The sequence below is a fragment of the Haliotis asinina genome, chromosome 6 (genome assembly GCF_037392515.1).
Source record: "Haliotis asinina isolate JCU_RB_2024 chromosome 6, JCU_Hal_asi_v2, whole genome shotgun sequence".
NCBI classification, from domain to species: domain Eukaryota; kingdom Metazoa; phylum Mollusca; class Gastropoda; order Lepetellida; family Haliotidae; genus Haliotis; species Haliotis asinina.
The window spans coordinates 40,414,790-40,433,125 of NC_090285.1; positions in this window are offsets into that span (position 1 = coordinate 40,414,790).

Here is an 18,336-nt window from a genome sequence, read left to right on the forward strand (position 1 = left end):
AGCACTTCTGAAGGAGCATTTCTTTGGTTAAAAGACCTTTCAAGTAGATAGGCAACATTTTTCATATTTAGGGTTAATATTCCCAAGAAGCCATTAGACCCACTGTTGTTCTTTTTTAGAGGGAAACGTATACCAAATGCATATTGGTGTATATCAAACATTATTCAATGTGTAATATACTCATGGAAAAATTTAAGGGAAAGCATGTTTCTTAGGGCAATTAAAATTACTGTTTACTAACTTCAGCGCCGTGTATTTTCGTTTTCGTGAAGAGCAGTTCACTCAAACTCACTATAATGCTTTCCTTGCACGTGCACGACATGACCCTAACGTTACATGCACTTAGATTTACACGTGACATATATGTGCAATGTCAACCACAACGGTTAAAAACATTGTTAACATGGCGAGACAGTTCTTAACTTTGGCACAGAAAGAGGAGGCAATTGGCATGGTTAATGGTGGAAGCTCATTACGACAGGTTGCAACGACTTTTCACAAGTCTGTTAGCGTCATATCTAGAATTTGGAATCTCGATGGAGCGACTGGTGACGTCAAAATGAGGCGTACGCGTGGTCGGGGACGAAAAAAGAAAACCACCCCAGCTATTGCTCTGCGAGACAGGTTCAAATCCTCCTCCAAACTCAATACGGAATTCAGGCTAAGAACAAACGTCAGAATTTGTTCACGTACAGTGCGTAATCATCTTAAATCGACTGGTCTAAAAAGCCGCCGTCCATTGGTTGGAATCAACATGACTGTAGTTGGCACGGAACCATGGAGGAAGAACCGTACGCCAATGGAGAAACCCCATGTTTAGTGATGAGAGCAGGTACACACTAGACCATAATGAATGAACTAAAGTCTTGAATTCGAGTTTGGAGACGCGTTGGGGAACGTCACAGTGCCTGCACCATCAAACAGCATGATCGTTATGGAGGGGGCTCTGTTATGGTGTGGGGCGGGTTTACCTGTAACCACAAAACAGATCTTGGGCTTGTTAATGGCAGGATAACAGGTGTACGATGTACATAGTAACAATATCTACAAGCATTCAGTCAGATGAGAGGAGAGAACTTAGGCGTTCTGTGACTCAAGGAGTCGCCGAGACAAGCCTGCCTTGCCACTGAATACCTGCTGTATTTATGCTGCATTTCTAGATCACCGGTCATATCCTTCTGACCGGACAATTTGGCATTTCTCAAGGATTTCGAGGTAAACATTTTGCTTGTCTCCACTGACAGAAGTTCTGCCGCCAAATGATTGGCTGGTCTGGCTTTTATTATACCACGCGCCACGTTCAACACTGGGTTGAGAAGTTCACCAGCAACGGTATCGCAGTCTGCGCATCACAACAAGATGTTTGTCCCGTCTGCGAGTGACACTTTGGCCCTATCGGCCATGTATTTCGTGTACAACCAGCACATCAGTGTCATAACAAGATATTTATCCAAGCGACAGGTGGGCTTTGTCACCCATGTATTCAGTGGCCGGGCTATCACGCTTCTAGCGTAAACATGACTATGTTACAATGGATTATTGAGGACCCTTGTAATGTACGGTGCCCAAACAAAACACTACTAAGTCTTCAAATAATAGCCACATTGCATCATCAGTCTCTGATTTCAGTCTCACATGAACACTAAAACGTAATGAAAACGTTTCGATCTGTTAATGTTTGAGGGTATAGGCAAATATGAATTATCAGCACTGACACTGAAATTAATTAGCATGTTCGCGTCTTTAACAAATGTATTTGTTAGTGAAATGGTGCCGTATTCCACAAAGAATAATTAGAATATAAATATCTGTTACTGTATGGAATTCATATTATACTTAACAAGAACTGTGAACTGCCAAAAGATTTCTTCATAACGAAGCAAAACGGAAAGTGACCATCTTACAAAAGACAAAACAAAATTTGAAAAGAATGCCAGTTTCAGAAATCACTGGGAATAGAAGTAGAGTTCAAGTTAACTGTCAGGAGAAACAAAATGCTGAAGCGTATACGTTTTCTGATACTTCAGTCAGAGCAAATTATTATCCCCCAAAGAATATCAAATGGTCGCTCCAACCATTAGAGGTTATGGGTTTCAGTTACAAATGGGGATTCATGGCTGTCGTGGTATATCATCATCGACGAATGCACTTGATCAAACAACACATTGCTGCTACCTGGCAGAGAAGCTTCTGAGCTGGGAAATGTGATGGGTGGGACAATAAGGCACAATGAATACGCGACAAAACAAATATGTCACAAATATAAAATGGAAAAATCACTTTGAACAAAAGTGTACAGCCTTTCTATAAAAAAAGGTCCCAGCCCGTGGCGTACAAGGTTCCGAATGTGAAATTTCGATAGTGCACCATAAGAGATAGTACCATAAGAGATAGTACCAAAAGAGATGGCATAAGTGTGGTATAATGTTCTTGAAATGTGTCTTCATGTTCAGTGGTCATCATTAATCAAAGGAACTAACTCGTCAAGACCTTGTTTAGAATTGGTCTTCAGGAACCAATGCTTGTCATGATCAGACTCCCTGACTCGGTTGACATATGTCATCGGATTCTAACTGTGTATATCGATGCTCACGCTGTTGATCATTGGACTGCCTGGTCCAGACTCTATTATTTACTCTCTGCCGCCATATACATGTAGATGGAATAACAATCAATCACTCAGTCTTAAAAGAATGTCAGCATGTTGTTACGACACGACCATGCACTAATGAAGTATTTTGGTCATCTGTTCAGTGTTTCGTGAAAGTGGCATTTGGGACTTTCATCTCTACAAGACTTATGTGCAAAGGGTGGCAGGTGCTGTTAAAAAGCATGTGTCTGTGGTTTGTACTAAGGTCTTACCGCTGTAGTGCACTGTCCACTGTACCTCTAGGAAGGGCAGCGTCTCTCACTCGTGCCGGGATCCGTCAGCTGGGTTAGACGACCGGATTCGGACTGAGATCAGGTGAAATGGTTTTTCAACACTTTATATATTTTCTGTGACGTTGCAGTCGGCAGAATATTAAATCAGTAATATTGATAGTTTGTTAGCACTCGTGAAGCTTTGTATGGAGTTTGTCCATTCCCCTTGCAAGACTATGCGAGCAAACAACACAACGTAGAGCCTTAAACATGGATATTTTAGCCCTGTCAAAATGCCTGAAAATGAGACGGATGAGTAAAGTGTCTTTATCTGTTTAGGTGAAGACTTTGTGATCGTCGTTCAGCCCTAGATGTTTGATCTAGCAAAACACATTGTGAACATTCATCCCCGTTCATCATGTCATTTTTTTCTGTACATAAAATCAATAACATCACTAGCAAACAACCACGACTCATGCTCCCACGTAAGGAATCTCTTTATCCAGCTGACAATCCATTGATCCCTTGTAATTAGGGGAAACAACCTGAACACCAGATGTGCACTTATTTTAGGTTACTATTTATTGTAAAGAACAAGTGTTTTCCTCTTGCCTAAAGACTTCAGATGTGCATTGATTATTCGTGTAGGGCAGACTGTTGAAAACGTTACACAACGTCACATGTTTCGATAAATATATTTATTCAGTATGCCTTTTCAGATAGCGGTCAAGTTTAACAAATTTATTTCATTTGTGTCTTGCGAGATAACAGTTTCCGAGAAAAGTAGGCCTTGTAATGCGTTTCAAGTGGCGAATACAAACCGAGATTCAAACCAACATTTCACAGTAATTACCAACACAAAACGTGCTTGTTCAACAACTAGAATTTGTACTTCCTTTGTAAAGTGTTACACAAAAAATAACATTTGTTACATCATGTTTATGGTACATGGAGACATTTACTTTGTAAACTTACTCTGCATAAGACTATGCAGGCAGTGCTGTGTTTTCGGTTCTGCATTATGCTCTTTAACAGCACAGCCAGCAAGTGCCAGGTGAATGGCCGCGATCTGTACCAGTCTAGTCTAGATCTAAACCTTGTCATATGAACAGTCTAGACCGGTCAAATCAAACCTGTTCTATTTTGGACAAAGTTTAAAGTCCCATTCCGAAGGAGAAACTGTCACGAAATGAATCAAGTCACTGACCCCCTGATTCATTAAGTCGCGTCAGTATTCCGAATTCCCACATGTATTGTCTAACCATTTATCAATTACAGGCCTTGCTAGGCGGAAATGAAAATATTTCTGATGCTTTAAAGTGTCTTTATGTATTGACTGTATTCCAGCTGATGTGTTTGTTACTATGGTATATCCATGTTACGTGTCTAATTATACTGCTGTTCAGCTGCCCCGTATCGCCACAACCAGCAAACAAATATCGCCAGGTAAATGAAAACAACAGCAAGTGTCTTCGGTTAGCGCGAAAGTCATGTAGTTCCATGAAATGAGTTCCATGAGTAACAGTCGCCAAACTTGGAAATGGTGTCAACATCATAGTAGGCCACACCCTTGTACTTCACTGAACTGATGTTTTACTCTTATCAGTATAGTGTTGAGAGGAATCAACTCGTGAAAACCAACACAATGCGATATTTACATACACCAACGATGATGTTTCTCTACTTAATTCGACCTGTGTAAAAGTCAATGTACGTATCGACTTCTGATCAGTGTCAACTGCGGTCAAATATAAACGATATATCCCGATAAATGTTGAAGGGTTTTGTGAGAGAAAGGAATTCTTCTAGGCACTTCTTGTGAGTCGTGTAACTGACCAGTTATCTTCAAATGTTCTTGAAAACAATCTCAGATTAACCATTTGTTTGAAGTGTATAACTGAGTGACATCCAACTGACGGGATGAAGCATGTACGCCACATGAAAATTCACCTCTTTGATCAAAGTGACGTTTGCTTTAAAAGCCTTGTAAAATGAAAATCGTTTTAAGCGGACTAAATAGTCCATAAATTTTATTTCCATATACCCCAGAGCCCCAACAATTAGTTCAATCTCAAACAGCACAAACATAATTATATCCTACTTTCTAACCCGTTTGATAAGGAGTTAAAAAGTATTATCGCCGCTGTAATTTCACAATAAAAGTACTGACATTACCGAAGGTTGCACTTTAGAACTACTTTCATTTTCACACTTACATAGTGTAATCAGGAGTCGTAAAAGAACTAAATGATACCATCTATGTCAAAACCTCTGTCAAAACCGAGGAACTATATGAAGCAATCTGTCTGATCAGATCCAAGTATGCACATTCACCAGCCAGCAATGGTCCAGGTGCAGAGACTGCATACGTTGAAACATTACTGTTTCAGTTTCAGTGAATGTAAACAGTAATCTATTCATTTTGCAGTCTCAAGCACAGGCGAGAGAGTGTACAGAACTCCCAGATGGTGTTCGATGCATAGCAAATCCTTAAACTGCGGAAGGAATCGAATATGTATGAAGAATAGATTGATAACAGTGCACAGAATCATCCACTTGTGGTCCATAGAAATAGCGATAAGGACGTCAAGTTAATTTCAGTTCATGGTTATCAAGACATCGTCATTATTGTTTTCGGCATTGCTCATTCATAAATTCATCATTATATTCATGACGATGGTGATGCTAACAATCATATCGTCTTCCAATGTTTGTATAGACCGTTGAACCATTAGTAGTTATTCCTGAAGCACACAACTAATGATACAGATTGGTCTAAGACGTACGTGCAGTTGGTTGTCCCAAACAGTTAGATATCATCGTAACTTCATACCACCAGGTTTTGTACACAGGCATGGCGCTTGGTATTATGGATGTAAAAGTAGGGCCGACAGCCATTTTGTCTGAATGGTGTATCCTTTAAATCTGCAGCATGGTATCTCAATGAGCTTGCATTATCAACGCTCAGCACTGACAACATCCATATCCATATATGTTAGTGAAACACATCTACCTTGAAAGAGACTTTGAAGCCGGTTGATGCAACATATCATTACTCCTTCATAGTACTTCTTTTGAGCTACGTGACAATGTATAACAGAAATTCCCTTCTGTATTCATACAATATGGCTTGTCGGGACGAATCAAACAGAACCGTCTTTCTAAAGGTCTTTAAGGTGAATAAAACATTTTGCTCAGCACTTATGTGTCAGCTACATGTGGTCTCAGGGTATTTGTAGTAATGAGAATGGTTGAAATACAGGAACAGGTCTAAAACACTGCAAAAGAAAAATGAAGAAAATGACATCCTTTCCCGTGTAATGTTTTACTAATCAACTTAACACCACAGTGGCAAGGGTTTTCTAATTGCGTTCTGTCATGTATTTCTGTTTTAATCAGCGGAACTGAAAATTGCCAAGTTCTCAGTTTGGCAGTACATTACCCTATGGCGTCACAAAGCAACCAGTCCTCTTCATCATTGCTTGTAGAATATGGTGTGTGGTTAAAGACACGTAGGACCAATCCTGGACCTCGACTTTCGAAGCTGACTTAGCACTGAGATAGTCGTAATTTAATGTTAATATATGGCACTTAGAAATGAAAGGGAAACAAGACTCAGAAATACCACTCACAACTTATAACACATATTTGGTATAATTCTGTTTCAGGTAAACCATCTTGTTGGTAATCTGCATTTGCCAGTCTGTGTGACCAGGACTTCGTTACCATTGACTATTATACTATTCGATGTTCATGTTTATAGCAAAGCTTATATTCAATTGTTTTAATGTGGAATACCATGACAGAGCACATTAAAAATAGGCTTCACAGGTTGTGCACTGATCTTCAGCGTTATCAGCAGACGCTATAACCCAACGTTCAAACCAGAAAGTAAGTTCCTCGTGATAAACTCCTTCTCACAACATATATTATATTCTTGTGTCAGGTCCGTCGACACACTTTCATTTTAATCACATAATTTACATTCTACTCAATTAGCATAAATATTGTGGATGGATTTTCCATGGAGTGCATTTAATGGAAACCAATTCAAGATAATGAAGACACACACTTACATGAACTCGAGTGTACGTCTTCAAATGGTATCGTCTTTCAGTCACCCCAGTATAAAGTTCTGTTATCGATTTAAGAAGAAACTTTCTCTCCTTCCTGTAACAAGCAGGGTTTAGTCACCTTACTAATCCCCGATGAAACACAAAAAATCAACTTTTCATTTCTTTCAACCTTAAGCGAAAAATTAGAAAACGGAAAATGTCCAAATAACGATTTTTTTTTCAAAAATCAAAATGACGTCATGTATCTCCTGGTGGCACAACTGGAATATGAGAACAAAGGAGGAGCATTATATCAGAGTCATTTTATTCTAGTCAGGTACAACGAAAGACACACCTACATTAGTCTGCCGACAATCTGTATTTTTGTTACGATACAGATTGTCCTAGATTAAGAGTTTTAGTATTGATATGGTGTCAGCTACGCGAGGAACGCTGCAACAATGTTGCGACATCCTTTCCAGTAACATGAAGATAAGGATACCATGAAATAGTATGAAGAAATTAATCAGTATATAGTTCATGGTGAAAAACGAATATGCCACTATGTGACTGTAACAACGCCCTATAGGAAAGATGATTAACACTAGTACTTGGGAGACATGATGTTGTGCACATAGAAGTGAGGAAACGCAAATGATTAATTCTCAAAACAAAATCACTAACATAAAGCCAGTTAGTAATTCATTCCATCGATGTGCTGTTTGCTAGATGTTCATCTCATCAATGAATTAATCAGTGGGTTATTTATATCATCTTAAAATTGCTACTTGCATCGTAAACAACTTTAAGCAGGAAATTCGCTGTCAAAAAATATACCAGTTTGAAACATTTGGACAATGTGAAGATACATTGTGCAACTGTCTTAGCAAGGCAAAAATCAAAAGTACTTTATACGACATTTAACAGTGATGCTTGGTATGTTCGTGCAATTCTGCTGCATTTACAGGAAGACTTTGTGTCTTTATTGGACAGATAAACTTGATGTTTTAACAAATGCGAGTCCTGATGTTCAAACTTTTGAAGAAGCTGTCGTGAAAAGCGAACACTTTAAGGAAACACGAACGTACCATCAGTAAATGATTTAAATGATACGTTCTTGTTCAACAAAGCAGTTACATGTATTCGGTTTTATGCGTAATGACCATTCACCCAGAGTCAGTTCTTCGACAAATGAATTAATGATTATGTTTTACACTTAGGGTGAACGCACAATTAAGGTGAGCACTCGATCTTCAGAACGTTCTTTTGCATTATTTATTATTCTGGTACGTTGCTATCACATACACGTACAATAAGTGTCTAATTGATTGTGGACATCATCTTTTGTCCTGCGAGGACATACAGCAGCGATTCCCTCCCAGATAAATCCTCTCTTGCTAAGTCCATGATATAACTCTAACAATGATCTTCAGACATTGGAAGAACTTTATTCTGTGTTGCTGAGTATATCCAAATGTGTCTTAATCTACCCGCATTTTAATTTGTGGCTAATCTTGCATACAGTCGCCAACAGCTGAGGGGATGGTGTAAATCCAGCTAGGGACCATGCAGGTAGCAGAAGTACTTTAAGTCCCCATGGTCTCTAGTATGGCGATTTACCTTCAGTTGTTGGCGATCTATAGCCTGTTCAAATATTGTATTTCTGAATAGTGATATTAGTTTTAACTTTTTACGATAGTTTTAATTCATACCGGGATATGTTAATTGTTTTACTGTCCTTTTTACCATATACATACATTCCTTTTTTCAAGAATGTTCTCATCACGATATGGCTGCAATATTGTCGATGTGACGTTAAATATTAACTCACTCACTCCATCGCTGACCCGCGCTGAACAATGCAACAAAAACATTAGAATTTCACCATCGAATCAGTATTTGAGTTTATTAATCTCCGTGGCTACAAAGGAAAACTGTGACAAATAAATGATTGTAACTTTATGGATGTGTTCTGCAGGCTTCATGACATTTGCAACAGAAGTAATTACATATTCGTTTAAATACAAAGGATGAGACGAGCTATTTTTAAAGGCATTTTCATCAAAGGAAAACATGGCAACAATCTTCGGCAATGCAATTGGATAACCATAGAATCAGTATCTTACATAGAATCAGTAAGTTACGATTATACTGTAACGGCTTTACACATTACTTTTTTGTGAAAAACATCCTCCACGATGTGATCAGATGATATATTAATACTTTACTTTGTTTATTCTGATAATATTCCAGAGAGTCTTTTTTCCATCGCATATCAGAAGATAAGGGTTCATGTCAGATGCTCGATAAAAAGCTGCGATAACGGTACATGCCTAGTTACAACAGAATCGTATAATCGCATCTTCAGCAATGGCATAGCAAAGGATATTATTATGATTTAATGTTTGGTTTGGTTGCTGTTTAACATCGCACTCAGCAAGATATCACCTATATGCGTTGTAATTAATGGAATCGAAACCAGCTAATTCAGTGACCAACGGGATGTGCATCGATGTACGCAGTTGGGATAGGATGACAGGTCAACGAGCCTGACCACCTGATCCCGGTAGTCGCCTCTTAATACAAGCAAGGGTTGCTGAAGACCAGTTCTAACCATGATCGTCTCGGAATATTATGATAATATCATTATAGTATTAGTTATGACTACCTTTTACAGGCAGGTCTCAGTCGAAAAGGCAGGTCTCAGTGGACAAACCTGGAAACATATTATCCTGACGATTCGGGATTCGAACCAGCAGACTTTAGTTTCTGGTGTTCTGAAACGATACATGAATCAATAAGGGCTTTATTCTTAAAATATTCCAATTCATTAGGGAAATTTTAATTTTAATGATTATGATCTTGATATCTGGTTTTCAAAACTACAGCATTCTACAATAAAGCAATGTTAAGTATTATGATGATATTAATAATTGTTCTATTTTAATCGTTAATATGGGGCTAGGCTTTTCCACACTTTATATCTTAGTCAGAAAGATATTAAATAGACGCCTTCACCCCAGGAAGCTTTTAAACTGACCGAGGAAATTGACGGCGTCGTTCGGTTTTCATGTGATTTGGCGAATTGAAGCTGTGTATCGCTGCAATGGAGGCAACTTTGACATCAATATAAAGAGGTACGTGATCAGCGTTTCATCAGTACTAGTTCCAGGCCAAATGGACCGATAACTGCCCAAGGGTATACGTAAAGTTACAGATACTGTGTTGCATTGCTTGACTTGTACATGTAGCGTCAGTCAGTTGATTTGCCATTAGGTCAGTTTAATCAATGATAACAAGAGGACTTTACGAGACACTAGTCAACACAGGGAATGTTTATCATGGACACGTTGCTGTAATATACGGAGAATAATGTGGGATAAAATAACATTCAAACCCGCTTCGTTCCTTGACAACCTCTTCTTTCATATGTTTAAATAGATTCTGATACGTGCTTGAATGTTAAAAAGGTCAGAAGAAATTGCGTGTCTTCGTTACCTTCTCGGATATATTCCTTTGAACATCAGCTCTAACTCCACATTTCCCCTTCCTTTTGCCAATTTCACATTTCCAGCAGATTTCCCAGAAAATCACTTAGCATAGCATGCTGGGCAATGTGCTATTTAAGTAGCTGGAGCAGGTAACTCTTAGCCTAGTGGTTAAAGCGTTCGCTCGTCACGTTGATGACCCTGGTTCGATTCCCATCATGGCTAAAATGTGGGAAGGTCACATCCGGTGCCCCCGCCCTGACATGGTAGGAATATTGCTTAAAAACGGCGTAAACTTAAACTCACTTACTCAGTCACTCTTTACCATTATGTCATGTTTAGCTAATGTTTAGAGTGAGTTAATGTCATAAGTGATTCTGATGTAATGTTTGCCATCGCCGCGTTTACACATGGTGAATATTCAGTATGGCAAATTGTCATATTCAGTCACACATGCTTGAAAGTTGAAATGAAACCCAATTCATATTTATAGTGTTATCCTGAAAATTACGAAGAAAGTACTCACCGACTTCACGTGACGAAAAAATACAAACACAAGTCATTTTCCAATGTGACTGAAAATTGCATTTGCATCGCAATTCATTAAGAAAAAATCAAGAAGTGGATGTTAAACCTTACACAGATAAAAGGTCATTCCAAAAGTTTAAAAAGAGTCATAATGCGACAAGGAGACACGTCATCAATAGCAAGTATAACCATCCTGGGGTTCCATACACGCCAACAAATGTCCTCTCATTGACGTCGTCATTCGGCGCATGACGTCATCAGGAATCTTGTTCCATAAGTCCAAAAGATTCTGTTCAAGTTCCAGCTGTCTCTGCTGGCGATCAAAATGAACCCGGAGATGCTCAACGGATTTTGTTTGGAGAACACGCTGGTCAAGGCAATACGTTGACGTTATCTTTGTGTACGCATTCGCGAACAATTCTGGCTGTGTGAAGCCTTGCGTTGTCTTGCTGCAAAACCACTCGACTTGCCTTTGGTCTAATAAGGAGCATTGCAAATCTCTATTCTCATCTACTTTCATCTTCTTGTTCTCTGGACGCAAATGCCGCCCAATATCATGACGCCTTCTCCACCAAACTGAAGAACTTGCTGAAAGCAGTTTGACACAAGGTCGAAAAACTCGAAGTCTGCCATCATTTCTCAGCAGACTGATCCGACTTTCATCTCTAGAGGGTACTCTCCCCCGGTCACGTTGCCGCACCCTTCGAACTGACTGCAGCCTGCCTTGCCGATTAGAGGATTATTCGTCTGTTGGTGACGTGTCTTAATGTTCTCGCCGTCAGGAATCTGTTCTGGCGGTGCATCTGCCGGATGTGGCACTTTACCGTCGATGTCATGACTCTTAGTCTTCCTGATCTTGGATGGTCTTGAATCTGGCCTGTCTGGTGGTTTATCAATTTGCTGATGGTGGCTTTGCCGCATTTCAAGGTTCTTTTTAGCTGATAGCGCGAAGGCCCCGATTTGGTCATACCGATCGCCCGGTCCTGTTGCATACTCGTGATCGTTTGTTCATTATTGCGTACTTGCTCTGCATAAACATCTATATTTTTGCCTGAATCATGCACGTGCATGTGTACCAAAGTCCTGGAAATTATGTTTTTCACGTTTTAAAAAATGCACGATTTGTACAAAGATTTCGGACATCTGCGTTGTTGTCAGGACCATGTTTCGTTATAGCGAATGTTACTCTCTTGGTTTCACACCCGTATTACCGTTTTCGTTTGTTTTGGGTTTTCTTTACAGTAATTAAAAGGAATAAATTTCTTTCGAGCGGCCGTATGTATACAAATGCAGTATGTCTAGGATTAAACTATGTTATTTTCATGTGAAAAGAGATATTATATTCGTATTTACTATGAAGCAATAAATATGAAATAGTTTCGGAATTGCCAAATCTTATTTCTCAGAATTTTGTCATCTTAGCCCAGCATTCCAATCTGGCAGCAAATCAACGTTGTCCATTAAAACAATAGTATGTACTGTTTGTAACAGACTAGGGCATTTTGTATTACCGGTCAAATACTTATTGACATACTGTTTCTCCCTTGTCATTGTATTTTATGTTGTATGGACACGACATCTGCAATAATGCTGAACCTAAATTGAACGTTGAATCATTGCGCATGATATTTCTTTCATAAGCTTATCGAAAATGCGATCCTGTATTTGTATCATGGAAATAGGAAATAAAATATTTCAAAGAAAAAAAATACTTTTGGAAATGACCAAAGAAAATTGGTACAAATGTTCTCCATAACATTAACGTTCATAGGTCTTCACTCACCCCCCGGCGGTTTTGTTGGAATATATCGATTTTCGGAAATACTCTTACCCTTGCCATGCACGCACGCACGGGGTGTACTATCGATCCTCTTCACTATTCTAAAACTGACTCCTTCAAATGCACCATTCCGATAATGGGGAGAAAATAAGCTTTAATTAGTCCATTTTGGTCAACGAGGGCTATTGATCTGGGGGCTACTGGGAAGCCCGCATGTTTCCATACATGTACCGTTAAGATCCTTTCAGAATTGTAATTAATATATCCTACGAAATGAATTTTAAATAAATGTATTGAGTACATTAAAACATGTTTTGAATTTGCGGTATATGACACGTTTCATTCGAAATGCTCCTGGCTAAATCTGATTTATTAACGGTAACATTTTGAGTATAAGCAAAGTGCACATGCTTTCATAGAGTGATTCGGATCGAGTGATCGATTCAGATTTATTTCAGTTGCGTAGTGACGAGAGTATCACTCACAGAAGTATCTTTAGAAGCAGTCTAAGGATTCTGTGTTTATGTTGCGTATGTGGTAAAGGATATTGTGACCAAGGCTATGTGTGCCGCTGTGTCAAAAATGTGCCTCACATAGAAGCGCTCCTTTTCGAACTGCCGAGGTCTCATCAGTAGTAAGTGACCTTCATTTTTCGAGACAGATGTCCATGTTTAATTCAGTATTTGTGGCTTACCATTTACCACAAAAATCGCCGTGCATTTTACTGCTGTGTTAGTCTTCGGTTCTTATTTTTTTTTCTGTGGCAGCAGGCGCAAATTAGATGATCACCTCAAGGGCATATTTCAGTAATTCTGTGCCATCCTTTTGACCCTTTGTCTCTGTAGTCAAATAATCCTCCTCTAATAAAGATCCAGTACACGTTTTTCTGTGCAATCAGATATCTGTCCAGTTCCAGTTCCGACCCATCAATTGTTTTGTGCTTTGTTCTATACTGACTTGTCCCAATCTTGTTTTCGTTATCCCTGCCAACGGCGTTATCAATACTCCATGAACAGAAACGTGATATTGACTATCGCTTCTGATACAACATTCGTCTGTTTTGTCAAAATAAGCTGCTGTTTGATGGAAAATGTGGGTTTAGTCTTGCCCTCCGAAAGAAAATCCTCTATTGGACTGAACTGTATCCCACAATGTTGTCTTTCTCATGTTCTGTAAGCAGTGCGAGAAGGATCAATGACTGTCTAGCCTGCAAAGTGATAACATTTGAATATATAACATGAACAAAAACAAATGAATGATCTCGTGGATAAATCAGATATCATTTATAACAGCATTGTGTGGCTACAATACATATAAGTACAACATTATGCAGCTATTCTAGTACGCCATTAATTCGTTAAAGACTTCTCGAAGGAAATCATGGAAATATAATCAAGTCAACTGCTCTGTCAGGTCATCATTGTATGAATGGGTGGAATGCAGGCTGCATCATAGCTCAATGTCGAGCACGTGGGCATCTCGAAAGCTGCAGGTGGTTCTGCATCCACATGGGCTCTCCTTTCGAGAACCATAATTAAAATATTCTCCAAAGTCGACTTATATTCAATTTGCCACCTATTGCCCTGTGTCCATGTATTCTACATTGTACATACACAAACATTTTACAATTTACACGGTCTCTTATAATTAACCCACTGGAGGCCATTGTTGATTTCGATAGTGTCTTCGTGCAATGTGTGCCAATTGCATGTAACATTACCCATTACAACAACCCATCGTTTGTCTTGCTCAGATTCGATTATATTGTTGAATACACATTACATAATTGTTAAAAATACTTCCTGCGCCAACAAAAACGTTCTAAACAGGATGTCCAATGTTACATGAGCAAGCATTATTTACTGCAAAATTGAAAAATATATAATGAGAAAATATCTGTCTATAAAGATGCTAATGGAGAAAACAACAAACGCTTCGTGTGGTTTTATAACAAAAGCTTCTTATTACATCTTCCGGGAGGTGTAAATTTGCCGGAGTTATGGGGAATGTATTTATTTGGAATTTCAGCGCTCTTGCTACTGGCATTCCTCAGAAGATATGTTTGTTGAACATTATCATCCCCAGCGTTACTCATTCAAGATCCCTAATGCTCAGTTACATTCGAAACATTTCTTTTCAGGACACTTTGATTAATATTCTAAAAACGTCTGCCATAAAATGTTTCATAATAATGTAACATGTTTCGATCAGGAGTATAACGTGCCTTTATGAAAAGCGAGTATTTCGTCGACTTTCGACTATGGACGTAAAAATAATAACAGTGGTTGTATTCAAACCTTATGCCTTAATTACGGCTACAAACTACGTTTGTGCGATCCGTAAAGAATAAAGTTGAACGCAAGAAATAATGATTTCATTGTGACTTTCTGATCAACTTTCTTATCTCAGATAATCGGAAAACCGTTCACTGCATTCGTTGCCGGGCAATGATGACTGATACGCACGTCAGTATAGAAGAAAGGGTGAATTAATATGGGTTAACGCTCAAAATTGTGTTTTAATTATGTAATGGTGTGTCAGATCGATATGAGATCAAAGCCCAAAGCGATGCAGGTATCTGATGTAAGCAACGTTGATGAAAGCAACTGACAAGGATGGGGTGCTAACAAACCTAGAAACGTAATCAGGGCGAATGGAAACTCGAACCCACGATCAAAGAGTAATTTGGTCAGATGAATTACAGATTACGGTTTTCAAATAGCCAACAGTGCAATAAGCCAGTCGCCCATCATTAGTAGTGTCAGTCGTCATGTCGTTAATATAACGTGAGACACGTATTGGACACAATTTGTACGAGTGATTGCTATCCTTCACACCAAACACATCAAGTTCCCAAGTGGTGAAGTTGAAATCTATCGCACTGCTTCCACACATCTTATTCGTCCCTAAGCACACTCGTTCTTCACCAGGTACATCATGCAGACTAGCTACTGACTAGTATTTAGTCTGCATATCCTTCATTTGTCAATTAATTCCTGCATTTTAAAAGATGCACGTAATGCAGTAAGTGGAACAGGTTTTAAAGAAATGAGTCACTTACAACAAACATGTCTGAAATTAAATGTATACTATACGATCCTGCGTGAAGTCCGACTTAGACTCTGTGTTTGATGGCTATGCCAGAAAAGTGTTCAGTCAAAGAGCCATCAAATAGTGTGTACATGTACTGCGTATCTTTATAGAAGCCGTTCCAGCTAAGTCTGAATGTACACCATGAAGACAAGAGACAGATCCTCATTAGTGAAATCTTTTGTTGTTGATATTTGATGTAGCTCCATTACTGAGAATGATAGAAACGGCGAATATTGTCTTAGCGCAGCCCACATGTAATAACTCTAACACTCGACCAGCGTGTGTCACACTGACATAGCATCGCCTTGACAATTCCTCTTTGTATATACAGATATCAGCTAAATATATTCTGAAAGAAAGAAACTTCCAAGTCTTAGTGCGGTCAGAGTTTACGTAACCGAATCTTTATCCGACATTAGCTAAAACATTTAAATTGGCAAAGTATATTGTATATAATGTATATACCTGTATATTTTGTAAACCACTATATGTATAATGTCTGTCATTGTGATAATATGTTACCTGTCTGTTCAGATGTTCCAAAAAGATACAGTAGAGAGAGATAAAAACGATGATTTGTTGCGTCGTGTAAAATTTCAAAGCTCGGGTTTTCCAAACTGGTAGCCAAGACTATTAATGTCAAGTGTGTTTTAAGCACCATTTACTGAAATGTAGCATAAAGCTAATTGTTCATCGATGTTCATATTATCAGTCACTGGATTTAGTGGTTTGCACATACCACTAAACATTTCTGATTGTGGCGTTAAAGGACATGTAGAATACTGTATGGAAGAATGACAGCTCATTTGTTGACACGCCGTCGTGTTTCAAATATACTCTGATGTCGCACGTATTCCCTCGTCTTTTTCGATTGAAAGAATCTCAAATATTGTGTTGAAAGTATTTTAAATATTTTAGCTGTTTTAAAGCTATAGAATATCAGTATTTGCAGAGAGACGTCACGGCAACGTTTTAAGGAAGTTTCCAGAAAAGTGGTTGGTACATGGTGAGCCTGTTGTCAATAAATATCACCATCAGATGACGTCTTTAAGTGGCATTTAGAAGATTTATGATGACGAGGAACACTATATTGTGGATACACAACTTCTTTATTGCAACAGATTCGGCTTACTGCAATAGATGCGAAATCTGTGCTTGGTAACGGTGTTAGATTCTACACCGAAATCTTATACACCCTATCCATAGCAATAAACAAGTTGTCTATTCATGAAGTGTTTCTTTTCATCACCAATATTCTCCCTTGGACAGCAGCAAGGAAATGCTTTGTTTCTCTGTACATTAGAAGTGCATGAGAAGAAACTGCAGTTTGCATATCATTCAGGAATCAACAATAATCAGCAATAACCATGTATTCGACTGAGCTGATTTCATTTGCTTTTTAAGAATAATTACAAGACGTTGGTCCTTAATACTATTGCATCTCTTATCACTGCCTATTACAAATCTGAAAGATTTTTTTTCTGCGCAAAGATACATGTGTGCGGTAATTTGCGGTATTTACCTGCTGTAAAATACATGAGTCATTTGAGGACATCTACAGATAATTCATTTCTTGCTTTTAGTGTTTGTGTTTTTCTAAACGTTGTGACATTTGAGTAAATGTTAATACGTGAAAAGGTAATCGGAGAAAGACTAACTGAACATCTTTGTAAATGTTAACATGAACATGTATGTTGTTTATATTCTGGGGATTGTGAAAATGCATAAACGATAACTGAATAGTTATACTAGAGATATATCTCGATCCTGTTGTACTGTGCTGTTGTATTAACTGGCAAACTACAAACATTTGAACTTTGCCAAACATTATGAAATAATCTGAGAACATTCAGATGTTGAAGCCTGAATTGGGTGATGGCTGTCTGCATGAACATGCAAACACGGAGTGAAGGGATACACTTTGCTCCTGTTTGTGTGTGCCCCGATTGACATGTGATAGCATTATTCATCTGACAATGATTCAGATATATGGGATTCGTGGCAGCTATGCTGTTGGCATCATGAGGCGAAACATAAGGTCCACAGATCACTGCGTTCTGCGCCACACTCGGCAATATTCCAGCTGCATGGCGTCGGTCTGTAAATAATCGAGCCTGGACCAGACAATGCAGTGATCAACAACATGAGCATCGATCTGCGCAATTGGGGACCGATTTCACGCGTCGACCAAGTCAGCGAGCCTGACCGTCAGATCCCGTTAGTGGCCTCCTACGACAAGCATGAGTTACTGAAGATCAATATAATTCTATCTCGAACCTTCACGAGTACCACCTATCACTGACAGTGCGATGTTTGCAAACACAATCACTGACACAAGCTCATTAATTACCTGTTACATAAGTACTAGCGATAAATGAAAATGACATACATTTATACATCATTTCACGGGTGACGAGTTGGAAAGGAAATGCGTTTCTACAAGTGGCGAAAACTTTCATTGTTTTTATTCCTGGTTCACATTGATGTTCTCTGGGTTCTCTGCAACATAATCGTGCTGTCGGGTTTCACC